The sequence below is a fragment of the Pelodiscus sinensis genome, chromosome 6, assembly GCF_049634645.1.
Source record: "Pelodiscus sinensis isolate JC-2024 chromosome 6, ASM4963464v1, whole genome shotgun sequence".
Classification (NCBI taxonomy): domain Eukaryota; kingdom Metazoa; phylum Chordata; order Testudines; family Trionychidae; genus Pelodiscus; species Pelodiscus sinensis.
The window spans coordinates 72,186,026-72,204,736 of NC_134716.1; the positions used below are offsets into that span (position 1 = coordinate 72,186,026).

General features: G+C 43.1%; 1 protein-coding gene and 1 long non-coding RNA gene across 12 annotated transcripts in view; one reads left to right on the top strand and one right to left on the bottom strand.

Moving 5' to 3' along the window:
* Positions 1 to 18,711, top strand: part of KIAA0825 (KIAA0825 ortholog) — a 380,197-nt gene that overhangs the window by 251,042 nt on the left and 110,444 nt on the right. The window lies entirely within an intron of this gene.
* LOC142829903 (uncharacterized) lies at positions 14 to 10,190 on the bottom strand. The gene is made up of 3 exons (XR_012904811.1): positions 10,083 to 10,190; positions 2,331 to 2,441; positions 14 to 113 (listed from the first exon to the last, which is right to left on the bottom strand). It is a non-coding gene; the product is annotated as an uncharacterized LOC142829903 (long non-coding RNA).

An 18,711-nucleotide genomic window follows, 5' to 3' on the forward strand; every position in this document is an offset into this window, starting at 1 on the left:
ATTTGCAAGAATGTTCTTACTATTTGAATTTATTTTTATTATATTTGTTATGGTTTCATTAAAGATATCTGATTGACTGAAGTTTCATTCAGAGCTATCCAGCTGACATCTTTCTGAAATGAAAAGATCAGCATAATGAATTACCTTTTGGAATGATAGACTTTAGGTATTTTTTGTACTGAGAACTATTCAGAATAAGAGACTAATATGGATTATATTACACATTGTGGTAAGATATTAGATTTTCATAGGTAAAACTCTTTAGTATAAGTGAAATATAAGATTATTATTCCCTGAACTCTAGAATATTTTCAAGTTCATATATGGTACTATGTAAATGTATTCTATAGTTTAATAGTTACATTCTTCCATAGCGAGCAATTGTGTAATCTGAATATGTTATGCATAATATGCAATGTTTGCAGCATTCTGTTAAAAAACCTCCTCAATTTACAATATTATAAATATTATGTTAAATTTATGTTGACTTCTAAAAAAGTTAGATCACCATAATCTGTGTTTCAGCATTTGCAAAGAAACATACTTTCCCCCTACTTTCTTTGTTTATACAATTCCCTTTTCTTTTGATATTCAGTATAATACTTTCAAGCTGTAAATGCTCCTACCTGAAAATCACAATTAAAAGTGGAAGATAAATGTCATGCTCAGTCTTATCTTTTATGCAAGAAATTAAATTTATACTTGATCTAGTAAAGCACTCATAATCTATAATGGGCCAACAAAGCAATATATATTATTTTTAAGATGCTGTGGCATAAACCTATTGCACACTGGAGGTCACCCTTGCTACTTACAAATGTTTTATATTTTTGTAAAAAATACAGCCATTTTAAATTTCAGTATACACAAGGTGGCTTTCTATAGTATTTTCAGCTCAACTCAAGTCCATATTTAGGGCTATGAAAACTCCATATTCAGCTACTCATAGTACAGAGTGGGGAAAGCCATTTGTAAAACTGCAGTCGGATTCTCAAGTGACTGGTACAAATAACATGAAGATTATTGGTATCAAAATAGAAACTTTGGTTTTTTATTCAATTTCTTGTGGAGAGTTTCAAGTGCATTGTGTATTTCTATCTTATGATACACTGATTATTGAAGAAATTTCTAAATTTTGCTCTGTAACATATGAAGTATAGAACTATTCAGCTGTAATGATGACTACTGAATATATTAGATAAGATACTCAATGCTGCATTAAAGAGTTTGCTCAGTAATTTACTCCACTGCCTCTTGATGTTATTCGTATGGTCTAAAATTGTGCAGTAATAATTACTTTTATTTATTTACAGTAAACAACCTGTGAGTTTTACACTTCATTAACCAGGAGAACTTTGTATATTCAAGATCAGAGCAGTAAAATCTTGGGAAAACCTATGTGGCATGGCTATAGGATGAGTTAATCTAAAATCATTGTTTGCACTACTCGAAACTTCCTGGTGAACAGAGGCTAGGTGCAGCCTAAGCGGGTTGCCCAGAAGTCCTCTTCAAGAATCTCCAACTGCCACCTCATCCTCCTCCAATTAAACTTGCCTTTCCTCAAGCACCAGCATTCAAATTTAAATAAAAAAATATTTCTACAATTTTGTATTGCAGTTATACAGTATTTTAGCTACATTATGGGTTAAATAGGCTTTTGTGGGCTAGCCTGGGAATCTAATTATCATTTATGGCATTTTTTTCTATGGAAAATGCATTTGGAACTCCAGACAACAGACTAACAAATGAACTTTTGGAACACAACTTATTCATGAGTTGGGGGGGTCTTCCTGTAATATTTTCATAATTGCTCTAATGCACCATTTATCAGTGTGGGGTTCCTGACCTGCAAACAGGTGTTAGAGGTGCATGACCAATCTATTATTATTATATTACTCAATGGGAGAAGTTATTGACAAGGGAAAGATTAAGAGCCACTGTCCTCATATTTTCATTTGTAAATTCTCACGTGATGTTATATGAGCTCATCCTATGACCATGCCACACAGGTTTTCCCAAGATCTCACTGCTCTGATGTTGAACACACAAAGTTTTCCTGGTTAATGAAGTGTAAAACTCACAGGTTGTTTACTCATTAAAACAAATCCCATGTACAGCCACCTAAGCAGTTCAGGAGAGTGAAAAAAGAGGAGATATTGAGAACCAGCAGCCAGTTATTATTTGTTTGTATAGTGGCAGAACCTAAAAGATCCAACCACAAAGATGGGCTCTTTCCCAAACAGTGCATGATCTAAATAGATCTTACACTCTAAACTAATGTACAGTTAAGCTCTCCCAGTTTCTCTGAACTAACACAGGTTACACAGTACCCGGTGGACTTCTCAGTTGCAGTAGTTAACTGGGAGTCAGCCACCACCATTCAGACTCTCCTCCATCTTCATCATGCCACTCCATTCTATGCTTCCCACTTGTACCAGAAGCTGTGGGGAAAGAGGCACAACTGAATACACTGGTCTTATCCTCTCTGGTGATTCCTCCGTGATAGGAGACTCCTCAACAGGAGGAGTTGCAGGTGGTTCTGATTGGGAGGCAACATGGTGCAGAGTAGGTCAGTGAATATATCTCTGAGTATTGATTATGGCCTTATGACTTTTTGAAATAATATGTTTGGTCCTCTTTCTGCAAATGTTGGATGCCAGTGCTCTAGATCACCATGTTCCCAAACTATCATTACAAAGGCATAGTAGAAAGTTCACTTGCAATTTGTGATTTTTAGTACAGATATTATAAGGGTTGCTCCCAGTTACCCATTGCCTGCTAATGTGAATTTTCAGAGTATAGACATACCTCCATTTGATAAAGTGTACTTTAAAGGATTCTATTATGTTATTTTTCATATTTTCTAAGATTTTAAAAATGCATTTTCAATAATTATCCTTTGGAAGCTTGAAATAGAATTGTTTTCATATCAAAATATGTTCTCCTATGCAACAGAAACAGTGCTTTGTTATTACAGTTGTGTTGCTCTCATCAGTGCTGACACAATAAAGGCTATGGTTTATGTGATTATAATAATTTGGGCCCTTATTGCAAAATGACCCATATGGCTCTATGCAGTTCCATGAAAGTCAATGGGGTCTGTATGAGTAGCCATCTTCACCTACATAGTATTCATTGCTGAATGGGGGCCTAATAGAACAATTTGAATCACATAAGAAAAAACACTGCCCTATCTGTCATCCAACAATAAACTTGATCATATTCCATTCTATTTTACAACATTCCATATTTAGTGCTTCACTAATTAATTTCTAGGTAAATGCAATTTGACCCACATACTAAAATGTCCAGGTCAATTCTTTCTTCACTGGGGGTATGTCTACACAGCAAAGTTACTTCAAAATAACAGCCATTATTTCGAAATAACTGTACCAGCGTCTACACAACCAAACCACTATTTCAAAATTAAATGAAAATAGCGGTGGGCTTATTTCGAATTTGGTAAACCTCATTCCATGAGGAATAGTGCCAATTTCTAAATTGCTATTTCGAAATAAGCACCATGTAAATGCTTATTTCAAAATAGGGGGCCTCCAGCCCTTCCTAGGGTGCCCTGGGGGCCACTCTGGGCACAACCAAGAAAACTCTTCTCCCTCCCCCCATCCCCATAGCCTTAAAGGGGTTGACTCTGGCCACAGTGCCTGTGCCAGCTCCAAGCCTGCCAGCGCAGAGCCACGAGTTGCTGCACCTGACCCAGTGGCCCCAGTGTGAGCCAGGCAGCCAATGCCAGCCAGTCCTCCACCGCTCCCCAGGAACAGTCTTCCAGCTCCCAGGAGCCTGCCAGGGGCCGGAAAAGGCTGGCACCTGCCTGGTCCAGTGCGGAGATCAGGGACCTAATTTAGGTTTGGGGGGATGCCTCCAATGTCCATGATCTCCGCACTAAATGGAGGAATGCAACCATCTACAGGCGGAGTTGTGGCAGGCGTATGCTAGGGCCACAGGGGGCAGCTCCCAACCAGGGGACCCAGACCCTTACCCCTATTTTGATGCCGTGGACCACATCCTGGGCGGCAGGACAGTCCGTGCCCCCCAGGTGGTCACTGACCCTGGGGCAGGGCTTGCTGCCTGCTACTGCTCCAGCCCCTGCTCCCTTCCCAGCTACCACTCCTCCTCCCACTCCTTCTCCCCCTCCTGCTTCTTCCTCCCCACCCTCCCCACGCCCCCAGGGACGCTGAAGCCCCCACACCCGTGGTGCTGGGAGACAGGTAGGCCAGTGAGACTCCCGACCCTGAGCTTCTCCTCCCCCTTCCTCCCCTTGCCTCCCCCTGCCAGGTCCCTCTTCCCAGGTTTCCCATTCCCCTCTCACCTTCTTTCCCCAGTCTCACCTCAGTTTCATTCCTCCTCCCCCCGACCCCAGTTTTGTTCAATAAAGAGGCTTTGTTGTAATGAACACATGTCTTTTATTATACAGCAGGAAGGCGGGGTTAGGGAGCTGTAAGTGGAAGTACATGAGGGAGGAATGAGGCACAAGCCCCCAGTGGGGCACATCAGGGAGACTGTTACTGCCTGCACAATGTGCTGCCAGGCTCGCAGCAACAGGTCCAGGAGAAGCACCAGAGTGCCCAGGGGCGGCTCTGGCTCCATGCTGCAGAGTGCTGTGGTGTCCTGAGTGAAGGCAACCAGAGCATGCAGAGAAAAAAATGCTTTGCTGTCCCTCAGCGAGGTAGGCAAGCAAGCAGGGAAACCTTAGAACCAACTGTCTGGGGGGTGGGGTCACTTTAAGCACAGGTCTCAGATAGACTCAGGCAGCAGCCACACAAGGAAACTCCTGACCTGATGCCCTGCTAGAACTGGTTCCGTCCAGCCTTAAATGCAATTCAGTATCCTATCAATGTGGACTCACTATTTCAAAATAGCAAAACACTATTTCAAAAAGCATTTTGTGTTTAGGTGCGTTATTTCGAAATAAGCTATTTCTAATAATGCTGTAGTGTAGACATACCCACAGAAATGAAGCTCAGATGAGAATTCTTTACATTTATACACAATAACATTTCTTGCAATATTCTAACTTTTATTATAGAAAATAGCCCATATGCTCCTTTTGCCTTTCCCTCCAGTATGCAGTATGTACTGGGAGTACAGCAGTACTTCAAAGAATTCTGACAGACCTAAAGTTGCAACAGAAGCCACAAACATCCATGACATGTGGAGCTATGAAATGACATTCACTATACATAGTCTTCAGTAACCTACCTGAAACTACCAACAAACTAGCTGCTACCTTCAAATGTTCTAGTAGCAGGCAAAACACAAGAAGATAGAACATGTGTGATATAAAACTAGTGTTCGGTTAGGTCGAACGTTTTCAAGCAGAAATCTGCTACAGTGGAGTAATCCGACACTCCACTTTATCTGACCCTGCAGCTCCCAGGGACTTTGTCCCATGAATACTTTGTCCCCGGAAGCCGCAGGGTTGGATACAGCATAGGCCGAGAGAACAGACCCACTTGCTGTCCCGTTGCTCTCTAGGGCTATGTCTAGACTGCAAGCCTCTTTCGAAAGAGGCTCTTTCGAAAGATACTTTCGAAAGAGCCTCTTTCGAAAGAGAGCGTCTAGACTGCACGTTGAACTTTCGAAAAAGCAGCTTGCTTTTTCGAAAGAAAGCATCCAGTGATTCTGGATGCTCTCTTTTGAAGAAGCCCTATTTACATTGAAGAACGCCTTCTTTCGAAAGAGGAACTTTCGAAAGAAGGCGTTCTTCCTCGTGAAATGAGGTTTACCGCCATCGAAAGAAAAGCCGCGTTCTTTCGATTTAATTTCGAAAGAACGCGGCTTGAGTCTGGACGCAGGGGAAGTTTTTTCGGAAAAAGGCTACTTTTCCCGAAAAAAACCCTGAGTCTGGACACAGCCTAGGAGCAGCTGCTACTGCTCCTGCCAGGGAAAAAGCGGCCCCGGCAGGAGCGGCATCAGCTGTTTCCTTTGCTCTCTTGGAGAAGCTGCTGCTCCTGCCTGGAAGCGTCCCAGCAGCAGCAGCTTCTCCAAGAGAGCAAGGGAACAGCTGATGCTGCTCCTGCTGGGGACGCTTCGTCCCAGCAGGAGCAGCATCTGCTGTTCCCTTGCTTTCTACAGTAGAGTCCGTATTATCTGACATATTTGGAAATCTGACCATGTGTCGGTCCCGTTTAGGTCGGATGATAGGGACTCTACTGTATTCACTTATAAATATGTGCTGTTACAAACTAATTTCACTATGGTTGTGCCAACAAAATAGATATAGCATCATGAATACACAGCATCAAGTATAGTGAGGACCTATTGGTGCTACTGTGATAAAAATTATGATAATTGTAAAAGATGCATTTACTGCTAACCCTCAATCAATAAGAATATCAAAGAGAGGCAATATGGGGGAATAGTCTGTCATTGACTGAGAATCAGAAATGGACTCATGCCCTACCTCCCACAACAAAGGCAATTGTTAAGACTCCCAATAGGGTGGTGAGCAAGCCAATAGGAGTTTGGAGGGTTTCAGTTTCCCTACCAGGGTCAACCATGGGCCTAGTTAGAACACACAGATTTCACATCCATTTTTCAAGGAATTAACAAAAAAGCACTAACTCCAATGAGAACAGATTGTTTTTCTTTGCATTTAGGAAGTAAATAGCAAAGAACTTATTTCAGAGATAAAGTTACATTATATTTGCAAAAAAGGTATGTGAGAATGGTCAAATTGCGGTAAAGCCAAAATACATATTTAAAAAAACCAACCTTTCATTTTATTAACAATTATGTATCCATCAAGATCACAGTCGTATTAAAAAAAATCCTGTAATACACATAAATCTGCTATGCAAGCTAATTGTATTCAGATCATATAGTCAAACTTTATCCTCTCTCACAGGATAAAAAAGATATGCATAATTAGTAAAAATAACTTTTAATATTATCTGCCTGTGTTATCCTCTTAAGGCTCAAAGTCTCCAGATATTTTAAGTGGAGGGATAAAAAGTATACCCAGAACATTCAAAAATAAGAAAACCAATTTAGCTGTGTAGTTTGTTGAAAAAATAGGAAGGCACCATAAAAAAATCTTAGAATTTCTATTCTTTTCTAATATGAACTGAGGCCCTGTTCTCCAAGCTGTTAACTGGAGTTGTTTGTGTTCAGAGGGTAGAGGAACAAGCCTTCATCGCATTAATTCTTGCTTAATGTAACAATTATAGAAAATAAAAACTTGCAGAATAAAAAGGATAGAAGTGTCTCTCTTAGCTTTTGTGTCACCTTTAAGATGCAGAGCCATCAATAGCATCAAATGCATGAGGTTCTTGACAGCCTCAATCCTTCCCTCCTACTAAAATATGGGATGCTTGACAAATATTCAAGTCATTTCCAGTGGCAGAGGTATATTACAATTTAAGAGGTATAATTTCTCAGTATTATTGTTCATTCTAATACAGAAGTATAAATGTTGGCGGATAGATGCTGTCTGTCTAATGCAGAATGGAACAGAAGAAAGTTTAAACTTTGTTGTTTAACTTAACAATAAAAGTAAACCCCAGTAAACAGGTGAGTTTGAACACTAAAGGTATGTCTACGCTGCAGCATTTTTCCGGAATATCAGTCATTATTCCGGAAAAATAATACTTGTGTCCACACTGCAATTGTGTTCTTTTGACAAAAAGTCAATATAACACAGGGCTTTTTCTGATGGTGTTAAACCTCATTCTATGTGGAATAATGCTTTTTCCAAAAAAGCTTTTTCAGAAAAAGGCATGTGTGGACGCGGAAGAGGGAGTTCTGTCAAAAAAAGAGGCCTCCAAGAAATAACACAGATGCCCTGCTGGCTACTCTATCCACACTCATCACAAATATATAGTTCCTCTCCTGGAAGTTCTTAAAGCTGCAGGAGCTGCACCTGATTGTGCGGCTGACACTGCCACACTTCTCCGCCCCCATGGCCCAGCCTCAAGCCCCCCAGGGAGCATGCACAGGGCTCCCAGAAGCCTGCCAGGGACACGAAAAGACATGCACAGCCCTGGTCTGGGGTGGACCACTACGGTAAACCCATATATAACAGGTTTGTCCACTCCTGTTGGCTCGGCACTACCACCGTTGAGTGATGAAGACGACAAGCCTCTCGTTGGTGCTCATACATGAAGGCACCTTAACAACCTAAACAACCTTAACTGCAATAGCAGAAGCAAGTGCAGCAAGCTCTACCCCAATGACAATCACCCCAATGGCTGCCAATGCCAGCCAACTGGCCATACTGGGATCCCTGAGGCCCTTTATAGAGCCCAGTAACTGCAACAGGTACAGCCTCAACTAACCCCACCAGTACCATCTAGGGCCACCTGTATACCATCATTGGACAGATCAGTGTTCCACAAGGAGGACGAGCCAGTTTCAAGTGACGATGAGTCTTTCATCTCTTACCATCCACCAACACACCTCTCATCATCTTCTCCCAACAGTACTACAGCATGAGATGATTTTAAGTCATTCCAAAAACTTTACAAAAGAGTGGCAGACATGCTTGAGGTCTCCCTAGTCAACCTCCCTGAGACTCAGCACAAATTGACCAGTATATTGCACACATCCCTGGCAACTAAATTGCCTCTGACCATGGATCCAGCCCTCATAGACCCCGCCAAAGCTATCTGGCAGACACCAGCAACGGTACCACCAGTCTGGAAGAGGGCAGACTGAAAATATTACGTCACACCACATGAGGTTGACTTCTTGTTCTCGCAGGTTACAGTAGAAGATCTTCCCTTTCAGGGATCTAAGCTCTTCACTGACATCTCCCTTCATTCACTCAAAGACTGCTGGGCCACCTTGAAGATGCTAGGTATTTACATCTTTGCAGTGAAGCACAAACAGGAAAGAAGCTTTACTCAGACCTCTGCCTTTTAGTCAGGCACAAAGACAATTTGATTACCGAAGGAGGCAGCACCAGACCAGACGGAGGCACACCCCTGTCCAACCCTCCACTGCTCAGCCATCAACTTCAAGACAAACATTTTGAAGCTCAGGTTGCACCTTTCTGCTTAAGACGACCCCATCCTATCCACCTATTCCATCAACATCTAGCACTTTTCTATCATCAATGGTCCTCCATCGCAACCAACAGATGAGTATGGGACGTTATAAAGAATGGATACAGTATCCCCTTTACTCCCTCCTTCCCACCTACCTTTCCCCTCCCTTTTCAGGGACCCGTGTTACCAGAACACTCTGTTCCAGGAGATCGACCACCTCTTCCATCTTGGGGCTGTGGAACCCATCCCACATTGTTACAAGGGAAAAGGGTTTTACTCCCTTTACTTCCTCATGTCAAAGTAGTCGCGGGGAGGGATGGAGACTGATTCTCAATCTCAGGAAGCTCAACAGATGCATATGACCACAATGGTTCAAGATGGTCACCCTATTCATTATAATACCTGCCTTAAACAAAGAGGATTGGTTGTTGACACTCGACCTCGAGGACGCATATTTCCACGTATCTATTCTCTCAGCACATTTCAAATACCACACATTCACAGTGGGTGCTGCACACTTCCAATATGCAGTGCTACCATTCAGACTCTCCAGAACCCCAAGGGTCTTCTCAAAGGTACTGGCAGTTGTTGCTGTGCATTTACATGGACAAGGGGTTTCCATATTCCCTTACCTCGACCACTGCCTGATAAGAGAAAGCACAAGTCAAGAGGCACAAAGTACAATCTCTCTGACCTGGATTCTATTTCAGAACCTTGGTTTACAGATAAATCTCTCCAAGTGAAGACTCCAGCCAGCTCAGAGAATGGAGTTTATTGGCACTCACCTCAATTGCTTGGAGACCATAGCCTCTCTCCCACAACAAAGGTTTCAGACTATACAGAACTTCATATCACTGGCTCAAGCCAGTCCATATGTACCAGCAAGGACTTGTCTGCAGTTAATAGATACATGGCAGCAGCCAAGTCAGTAGTGTTGCATGCCAGATTGAAGCATTGTTTGAGGACAGCATACAAGCCATGATTCAACAGAATCAACAAACTGATAATCAATCCCAACCAGAATCAAATGCTCCCTGGAATGGTGGGCAGATGCATAAAATGTGTGTGTTGGGGTACCTTTTCACAAACATCTCCTGTCCACGACCATCATGACAGATACCTCTCTCCTGGGTTGGAGAGGCCCTCTCACGAGTGAAGGACAATGATCCCCTCAAGAATGCAACCTGCACATAAATGTATTAGAGCTCAGGGTGGTATTCTATGCATGCCAACATTTCCTACATCACATATGCAATACTACAGTTCAGATTTTTACAGGCAATCAAGTGACAATGTTTTACTTCAACAGATGGGGAAGGGAGGGACAAAATCCTATCATCTGTGCATGAAGGCTGTCCATCTCTGGACTTGGTGCATAGCACACAACATCTGCCTACAAGCCTCCTTCCTGCCGGGCAAGGACATTCTCACTGCCGATCTCAGCAGGAGTCTCAGTCTCACAAATGGGAAATGGACCCCAGGGTCCACCATCAATTAGTCACTCGCTGGGGGTTTCCCACAGTGGACTTATTTACAACCAATGACAGCAAGAAGTGTCCACAATTCTGTTCCTGTGCGGGCATTGACACGCTCTCCCTGCAGGATGCATTTAAAATACAATGGAATGCATCGCTTCTTTATGCCTTCTCTCCAATCCTGCTCTTCCATCAAGTGGTCAACAAAATAAGATCTCACACAGCCACAGTAATCCTTATCACTCCAGAGTGGCCAAGGCAGACGTGGTCCACAACCTCTGCACTAGGCACAGGAAAGTGGCCGTTAGGGCAGGAGAGCTGCCAGCCTGGCCACCCAGGAGCAGGTGTGCATGAAAATCAAGGGGGTCCACTGAGACCCCTGACCCCTGAGCTTAGAATGGCCGTACTGGGTCAGACCAAAGGTCCATCTAGCCCAGTAGCCTGTCTGCCGACAGCGGCCAACCCTAGGGACCCTGGAGGGGATGGACCGAAGAAAGTGACCACGCCATTTGTCTCGTGCCATCCCTCTCCAGCCTTCCACAAACTTCGGGCAGGGACACCACTCCTACCCCCTGGCTAATACCACTCCATGGACCCAACCTCCATGAATTAATCTCACTTCTATTTAAACTCTATTCTAGTTGTAGCCTTCACAGCCTCCTGCAGCAAGGAGTTCCACAGGTTGACTCTTTGCTTTGTGAAGAACAACTTTCTGTTATTAGTTTGAAGCCTGCTACCCATTCCTTTCCTTTGGTGTCCTCTAGTCCTTCTATTATGGGAACTAATGAAGAACTTTTCTTGATGCACCCTCTCCACCCCACTCATGCTTTTATAGACCTCTATCCTATCCCCCCTCAGTCTCCTCTTTTCTAAACTGAAAAGTCCCAGTCTCTTTAGCCTCTCTTCATATTGGACCTGTTCCAAACCCTCATCATTGTAGTTGCCCTCCCCTCTCCCACCCTCTCTCTGCCCCTCTCCCACCTCCTTTTCCCAGTCTCCCCCAGTTTTGTTAAATAAAGAGAGTTTCTATTTTTGAACACAATTGTCCTTTATTTTGTACATCAGGAAGGGGGGCTAGGGAGGGGTAAGTGGAAGGAGGTGAGGGAGGAATGGAGTACAAGCCCCCGATGGGGAGGACTGGGCTGGCTCTGGGGGTGGAACCTCTCCTGCAGCCCCCCAATTGCCCCCTCTCCCCAGATGGCAGCCTGCGGCAAGTGCAGCTGGTCTGATGGCCGAGTGCTGTGATGTGCCCAGTGTGGGTACTCTGGGCAATCCAAGCCAGGACTGCTTTGCAAGCGGGGCACCCCTGAGAACTGTCTGCCCAGTGTGGGGGTCGGGTCCCTTTAAGCACAGCCCTCGGCTAGCCTGAGACAGCAGCTCCACGCTCTAAGTCCTCATCTGATGCCCTGCCGGCACTGCTTCCGGCCATCCTTAACCCCAGTTCAGGGTCCACTCTGTGTGGACAAGCTAGTTCGAATTAGCAAAACGCTAATTCGAACTATTTTTTCAGTCTGGATGCGTTAGTTTGAATTAGCTTAGTTCGAATTAACTAATTCGAATTAAGTTAGTTCGAATTAGCGCTGTAATATAGACATACCCCAAGGGATACCACCTACCAGAGACAGCAGCACAGACCATATGATCACAGACCTAAGCAACACAGGTTCAACAGAAGGAGAGCGCAACACAACCAGTCGTCCACCGATCAATCGGCCATGACTTAACAGCAAATTTGAAGATTTGGTCGAGGGTCTGAGGAGCCACCCCAATGATTCAGTGCATACTAAAGTCTACATATGTCATATCCACTACTTCTCCTTTATCCACAAGGCTTGATATCCTATTAAAGAAAGCTATCAGATTGGTTTGACATGATTTGTTCTTTACAAATCCATGCTGGCTGTTACCTATCTCCTTATTATCTTCCAGATGTTTGCACATGGATTCCTTAATTATTTGCTGTATTATCTTCCCTGGCACAGAAGTTAAACTGACTGATCTGTAGTTTTCTGGGTTGTTCTTATTTCCCTTTTTATAAATGGGCACTATATTTGCCCTTTTCCAGTCTTCTGGAATCTCTCCCAACTTCCTTGATCTTTCAAAGCTGATCGCTAAAGGCTCAGGTACCTCCTCTGTCAGCTCCTCTGAGTATTTTAGAATGCATTTCATCAGACCCTGGTGTCTTGCAGACCTCTAACTTTTCTAAGTATTTTTTTGATTTGTTCTTTTTTTATTTTAACTTCTAAGCCTACCCCATTTCCACTGGTATTCACTATGTTAGGCATCCCATCTCTATCCATCTTCTTGATGAAAACCAAAGCAAAGAAGTCATTAAGCACCTCTGCCATTCCCAAGTTTCCTATTACTGTTTCTCCCTCTATTACTTCTAGTATTTTTGTAGAACATTTTCTTTTTACCCTTCATGTCTCTAGCTAGAGTTAGCTCATTTTGTGTCTTTGCCTTTCTAATCTTGCCCTTGTTTGCTTATATTCATCCTTTGTAATTTGACCTAGTTTCCACTTTTTATGTGATTCCTTTTTGATTTTTAGATCATATAAGATCCCCTGGTTGATCCGAGGTGGTCTCCTGCCATACTCTCTATCTTTCCTATGCAGTGGAGTAGTTTGCTTTTGGGCCCTTAATAATGTCCCTTTAAAAAACTTCTAGCTTTCTTCAGTTGTTTTTCTTTCAGTTGTGCTTCCCATGGGATCTTACCTACTAGCTCTGAGTTTATTAAAATCTGTCTTCCTGAAATCTATTGTCTCTATTTTGCTGTTCTCCCTTATACCATTCCTTAGAAACATGAACTCTGATTTCATGATCACTTTCACCCAAGCAGCCTTTCACTTCCAAATTTTCAACCAGTTCCTCCCTATTTGTTAAAATCAAATCAAGAACAGCTTCCCCCAGCAGTTTTCTTAACCTTCTGAAATTAAAAAAAATGTCCCCATTGCAGTCCAAGAACTTATTGGATAATCTATATCCTACTGTGTTAGTTTCCCAACATATGTCTGAAACTCCAAGTTGAAGCCTAATCATTGTGGAATAGAGTATCTTGTGTCTTGCTTATGATACTCCTGCTAATACATCTCAGAATGATGTTTGCTTTTTTGCAACCCTGTTACACTGTGATCCACCATGACCCCCAGATCTCTTTCTGCAGAACTCCTTCTTAGGTAGTAATTTCCCATTTTGTATTTATGTAAACTGATTATTCTTTCCTAAGTGGAACACTCTGAATTTGTCCTTATTGAATTTCATATTTATTTCAGACCATTTTCCAGTTTGTCCAGATCATATTACCTCTATATAAATGTATGGTATGCTCACATCCTGAATTCTGCATGCAGATGTGATTGCCCCATCTCAAAAAGAATATATTGGAAATGGAAGAAGTTCAGAAAAGAACAACAAAAATGATTAGAAGTATAGAATGGCTTCTGTAGGAGGAGAGATTAATAAAATGTGTACTTTTCAGCTTGGAAATGAGATAACAAAGGGAGATATGATAGAGGTCTATAAAATCATGACTGGTATGGAGAAAGTGAACAAAGAAGAGTAATTTACTCCTTCTCATAACATAAGAACTTATTTCAGCAAATTAAATTAATAGGTAGCAGGTTTAAAACAAATAAAAAGAAGTACTTCTTCACACAATGCCCAGTCAACCTTGGAACTCATTGACCAACGATGATGAGAAAGCCAAGACTAAAACAGGGCTCTGGGATGAGGTGTCGATTACCGTGAGGCCAAACACCCCAAACCCTGCACCAGCAAGCGAGGAGCAGAGGTGCTCTGGGTCTGCGGAGCGGCTCCTGCGTGGTGGTGCCAGGGCTAGTCCCTGGCTGCTGCTAGCACATGCGTGGGAGCACTCGGGGCCAGCTTGCTGGCCAGCGAGATGGGGCCTGCACGGGTGTCCCAGAAGAATGGTGCTGGCTTTGAAAAGCCAGCGGCCCCAGCGGAAAAAGGGCTGTGTGGCCTGGAGGGAAAATCGGCGGACTGGCGACCCCCTCAAGACAGGCGAGGGCTTCTTGGACCCCTGGACATGCCCAGTGGTGGGAGAGCTGATGACGCTGGAACTGACCACTCAGCAAGAGACAACAGGCTGCACGACTGCTGACCAACTGGCACCAGAGGCTAGGAAGTAACCCAGGACCGGCTGAAACGGACGTCAGGCCACTGGTAGGGCCTTGCTCCCCCGCAGGTGGGTGGGATGCGTTATGGGACGTGTCCCCACCAAACATGCAGTGGACTGGTATCCCTGTTCTTAGGTTGGGGACTGGAGTGGGGGTGGGACCACCCCCACCCTCTAAGAGTGTGCCAGGTAAACATTTAAGACAATTGACTTGATCCAGGAGACTTCAGAATTAATTGTGGGTGTGGGACTTGCGGGAACACATAGGGACATTGGCAACAAGAAAGGGAGGAGGAAGGTTGGATGCTGAAAAGGTCATACATCCGCCCATGATGATGAGGTCCACTGATGCCTGAATGAGTGTTGACCGTGGGAGTAAACCCTCTCATGGATCAGGCTAAACAAAAAAAAAAAGATCTAAATAAAAGAATGGAGGATAGGCCCATCAATGACTATTACCTAGGATGTGCAGTGATGGTGACCCTAGCCTTTGTTTGCCTGAAGCTGGGAATGGGTGACAGGGGATGGATACCTTGATTATTGCCTCCTTTGTTCATTACTTCTGGGGCATATGGCATTGGCTAATGTCAGAAAACAGGCTACTAGACTGATGGACCTAGTATGCGACGAGGAGTCCTGTGGCACCTTATAGACTAACTGAAGTGTAGGAGCATAAGCTTTCGTGGGCAAAGACTCACTTCGTCAGATGCATGTAGTGGAAATTTCCAGAGGCAGGAATAAATATGCAGGCCAGGATCAGGCTAGAGATGATGAGGTGATCCAATCAAGGAGGATGAGGCCCACTTCTAGCAGCTGATCTGGAGGTGTGAATTCCAAGGGAACAGAAGCTGCTTTTGTAGTTAGCAAGCCATTCACAGTCTTTGTTTAATCCAGAGTTGATTGTGTCAAACTTAAAGATGAACTGTAGCTCAGCAGTTTCTCTTTGAAGTCTGGTCCTGAAGTTTTTTTGCTGCAGGATGGCTACTTTTAGATCTGCAATTGTGTGTCCAGGAAGATTGAAGTGTTCCCCTACAGGTTTTTGTATGTTGCCATTCCTAATATCAGATTTGTGTCCATTGATTCTTTTACGTAGGGACTGTCCTGTTTGGCCGATGTATATAGCAGTGGGGCATTGTTGGCACATGATGGCATATATTACGTTGGTGGATGTGCAGGAGAATGTACCAGTGACAGTATGGCTGATCTGGTTAGGTCCTGTGATGGTGTTGCTGGTGTATATATGTGGGCAGAGTTGGCACCGAGGTTTGTTGCAAGGGTTGGTTCCTGAGTTCGAGTTATTATGGTGCGGTGTGTAGTTGCTGGTGAGAATATGCTTCAGGTTGGCGGGTTGTCTGTGGGCAAGGACCGGCCTACCTCCCAAGGCCTGTGAAAGCGAGGGATCATTGTCCAGGATGGGTTGAAGATCACTAATGATGCGTTGGAGAGGTTTTAGCTGGGGACTGTAGGTGATGGCCAGTGGTGTTCTGTTGGTTTCTTTCTTGGGCTTGTCCCGTAGCAGGAGGCTTCTGGGTACATGTCTGGCTCTCTCAATCTGTCTCCTCACTTCCTCGTGTGGGTATCGCAGTTTACAGAATGCTTGTTGAAGATCTTGTAGGTGTAGGTCTCTGTCTGAGGGGTTGGAGCATATGCGGTTGTACCTCAGTGCTTGGCTGTAAACAATGGATCGTGTGGTGTGTCCGGGATGGAAACTGGAGGCATGCAGGTAAGTATAGCGGTCGGTAGGTTTTCGGTATAGGGTGGTATTGATATGACCGTCACTTAATTGTATCGTGGTGTCCAGGAAATGGACCTCCCGTGTAGATTGGTCCATGCTGAGGTTGATGGTGGGGTGGAAGCTGTTGAAATCATAGTGAAATTCTTCCAGAGTCTCCTTCCCATGGGTCCAGATGATGAAGACTGGATCACCTCATCATCTCTAGCCTGATCCTGGCCTGCATATTTATTCCTGCCTCTGGAAATTTCCACTACATGCATCTGACGAAGTGGGTCTTTGCCCACGAAAGCTTATGCTCCTACACTTCAGTTAGTCTATAAGGTGCCACAGGACTCCTCGTCGCTTTTGAAGATTCAGACTAACACGGCTACCCCTCTGATACTGGACCTAGTATGGTCATTCTTATGTTCTTTTCATTTTGAATTTTAATCCTATCCTCCAAAGCACTTTCACTCCATTCCAGACTTTTATTTAAACTTTTAATGCAAATAACTATAGTAAGTTAGAGAGCACTTAGACTAGACACAACAGATTTGAGACACTTTGAGAGAGGCAAGCAGTATAGTTGCTCTTTTGGTCCATTACTGTTCAAAGCATTAATAGGAATTATTTAAATATGAAAAATAAAAATTGACTAGATAAGAAAATCCTTAATCTTTGTCTTTTAATTTATATTCCAGATCAAACTTCTTGATTCTGATCTTCCTTACAACAGTTTTATAGTTAGGTAACTTCATTGGAATTAATTCTGATTTACAGCAGTGTGAGAACAGAGTTAGTCCCAGTGACAGCGGTGGCCCATCCCCTTAAAGGAAGTTAGACTTTCCACCCCTGTCCCATTGTACAGCTCTAGTATTTGGTACCCCACAGATATAAGAAAATAAAAGATGCAGATATGGGAAGAAAGGATGCAGTCCCTGGGAAATAGTCTTTGTGTGGGTAAAACCAGTACTGCTGTATCTTTAAGGGACCAGGCTAGAAGGCTTGTAGGGGACAGGGATCCCCTGTCTCCTATCACAGTGTTTCTCAACCAGAAGTACATGTACCCTGGAAATACACAAAAGTCTTCAAGGGGGTACATCAGCTCATCTAGATATTTGTCTAGTTTTACAACAGATTCCATAAAAAGCTTTATCAAACTCAGTACAAATTAAAATTCTATACAATGACTTATTTATAGTGCAGTATGTACATGGTAAGTACCATATTTATAGTTCAATTGATTTATTTTATAATTGTATGGTAAAAATGAGAAAGTAAGCAATTTTTCAATAATAGTGTGCTGTGACAACTATATTTTTATATCTGATATTGTAAGCAAGTAGTTTGTGAGAAAAAACTTGGGGGTCTGCAAGACAAAGCAGATTCCTAAAAGGGGTACAATATTCTAGAAAGATTGAGAGCCACTGTTGTTTCCAACTAGAACTATGAGGAATAGGTTGTAGACATATTCTGCTTCTTCCCTGAGAATGGAGGGAAAAACTAGCAAGAGAGGGCTGAAGCAGAATCTGGTTGAAAGCCACAGCTGGCCTGAGGTAATGAGCATAGGCCAACAAAGGAAACTATGAACCTCTGGTGCTAAGGATGGAAAAGCCTGACAGAAAACTTACCCCAGGAGGAGAATGGAATGATTCTAAAATCTATGGGCAGACTATATGGGCCAGTTCTAAAATCATCTCATCCCCAAGACTAAAGGGAAGCTCTCTGGCAAAAGCTGTATACATTTAACTCCAGGAAAAGTGCAATATTGTGTATGACTCTAGAGATCGGTGGCTTATTTCTGGCTCCCAGTAGAGGCAGCTGGAGGGAAGTGTGCCCGCAGGGCCTTGCTCAGCCAGCAAGAGCTAAAAGGCAGTCACACCCTTCAACAGTCCCCAGAAGTGTAAATCCTTCATGACCACACATAAGTTGGCACATTTTTGTCCTTGTACAATCTGCACCATTTCTGTTGCAGTTTCGTTCATTTCTGCTATGATTATTCTCCTTTGAGAAGTCCTAGAAGTCAGATTCTTTACTCACTGAAAATATAGAAGACTCTTCATAGATCCAAACCAAGAGAAATACATTGTTAGATATAATAGATTGTAGCTCTTCTCAGTCCCGGTGTTCTCACCAATTGTATAATGCAAAGCTGCATCTTCTTTTTAAAAGGACTAGAATATATCACTGCTTATGTTGATCTCGGAACCAGTGAATACTATTTTCACTCAAATAAATTTAAAAGTTTGCTGTGGAACTGTGAAATACCACATTTATCAGAATTAGTCAGGAAAAAATAGTTTCAGAAGCTCTTCTTACAGATAATTTTTTTTAAACAAATCAAGATTCCATGTGATATTGAAAATGAATAAAAACTTTGTT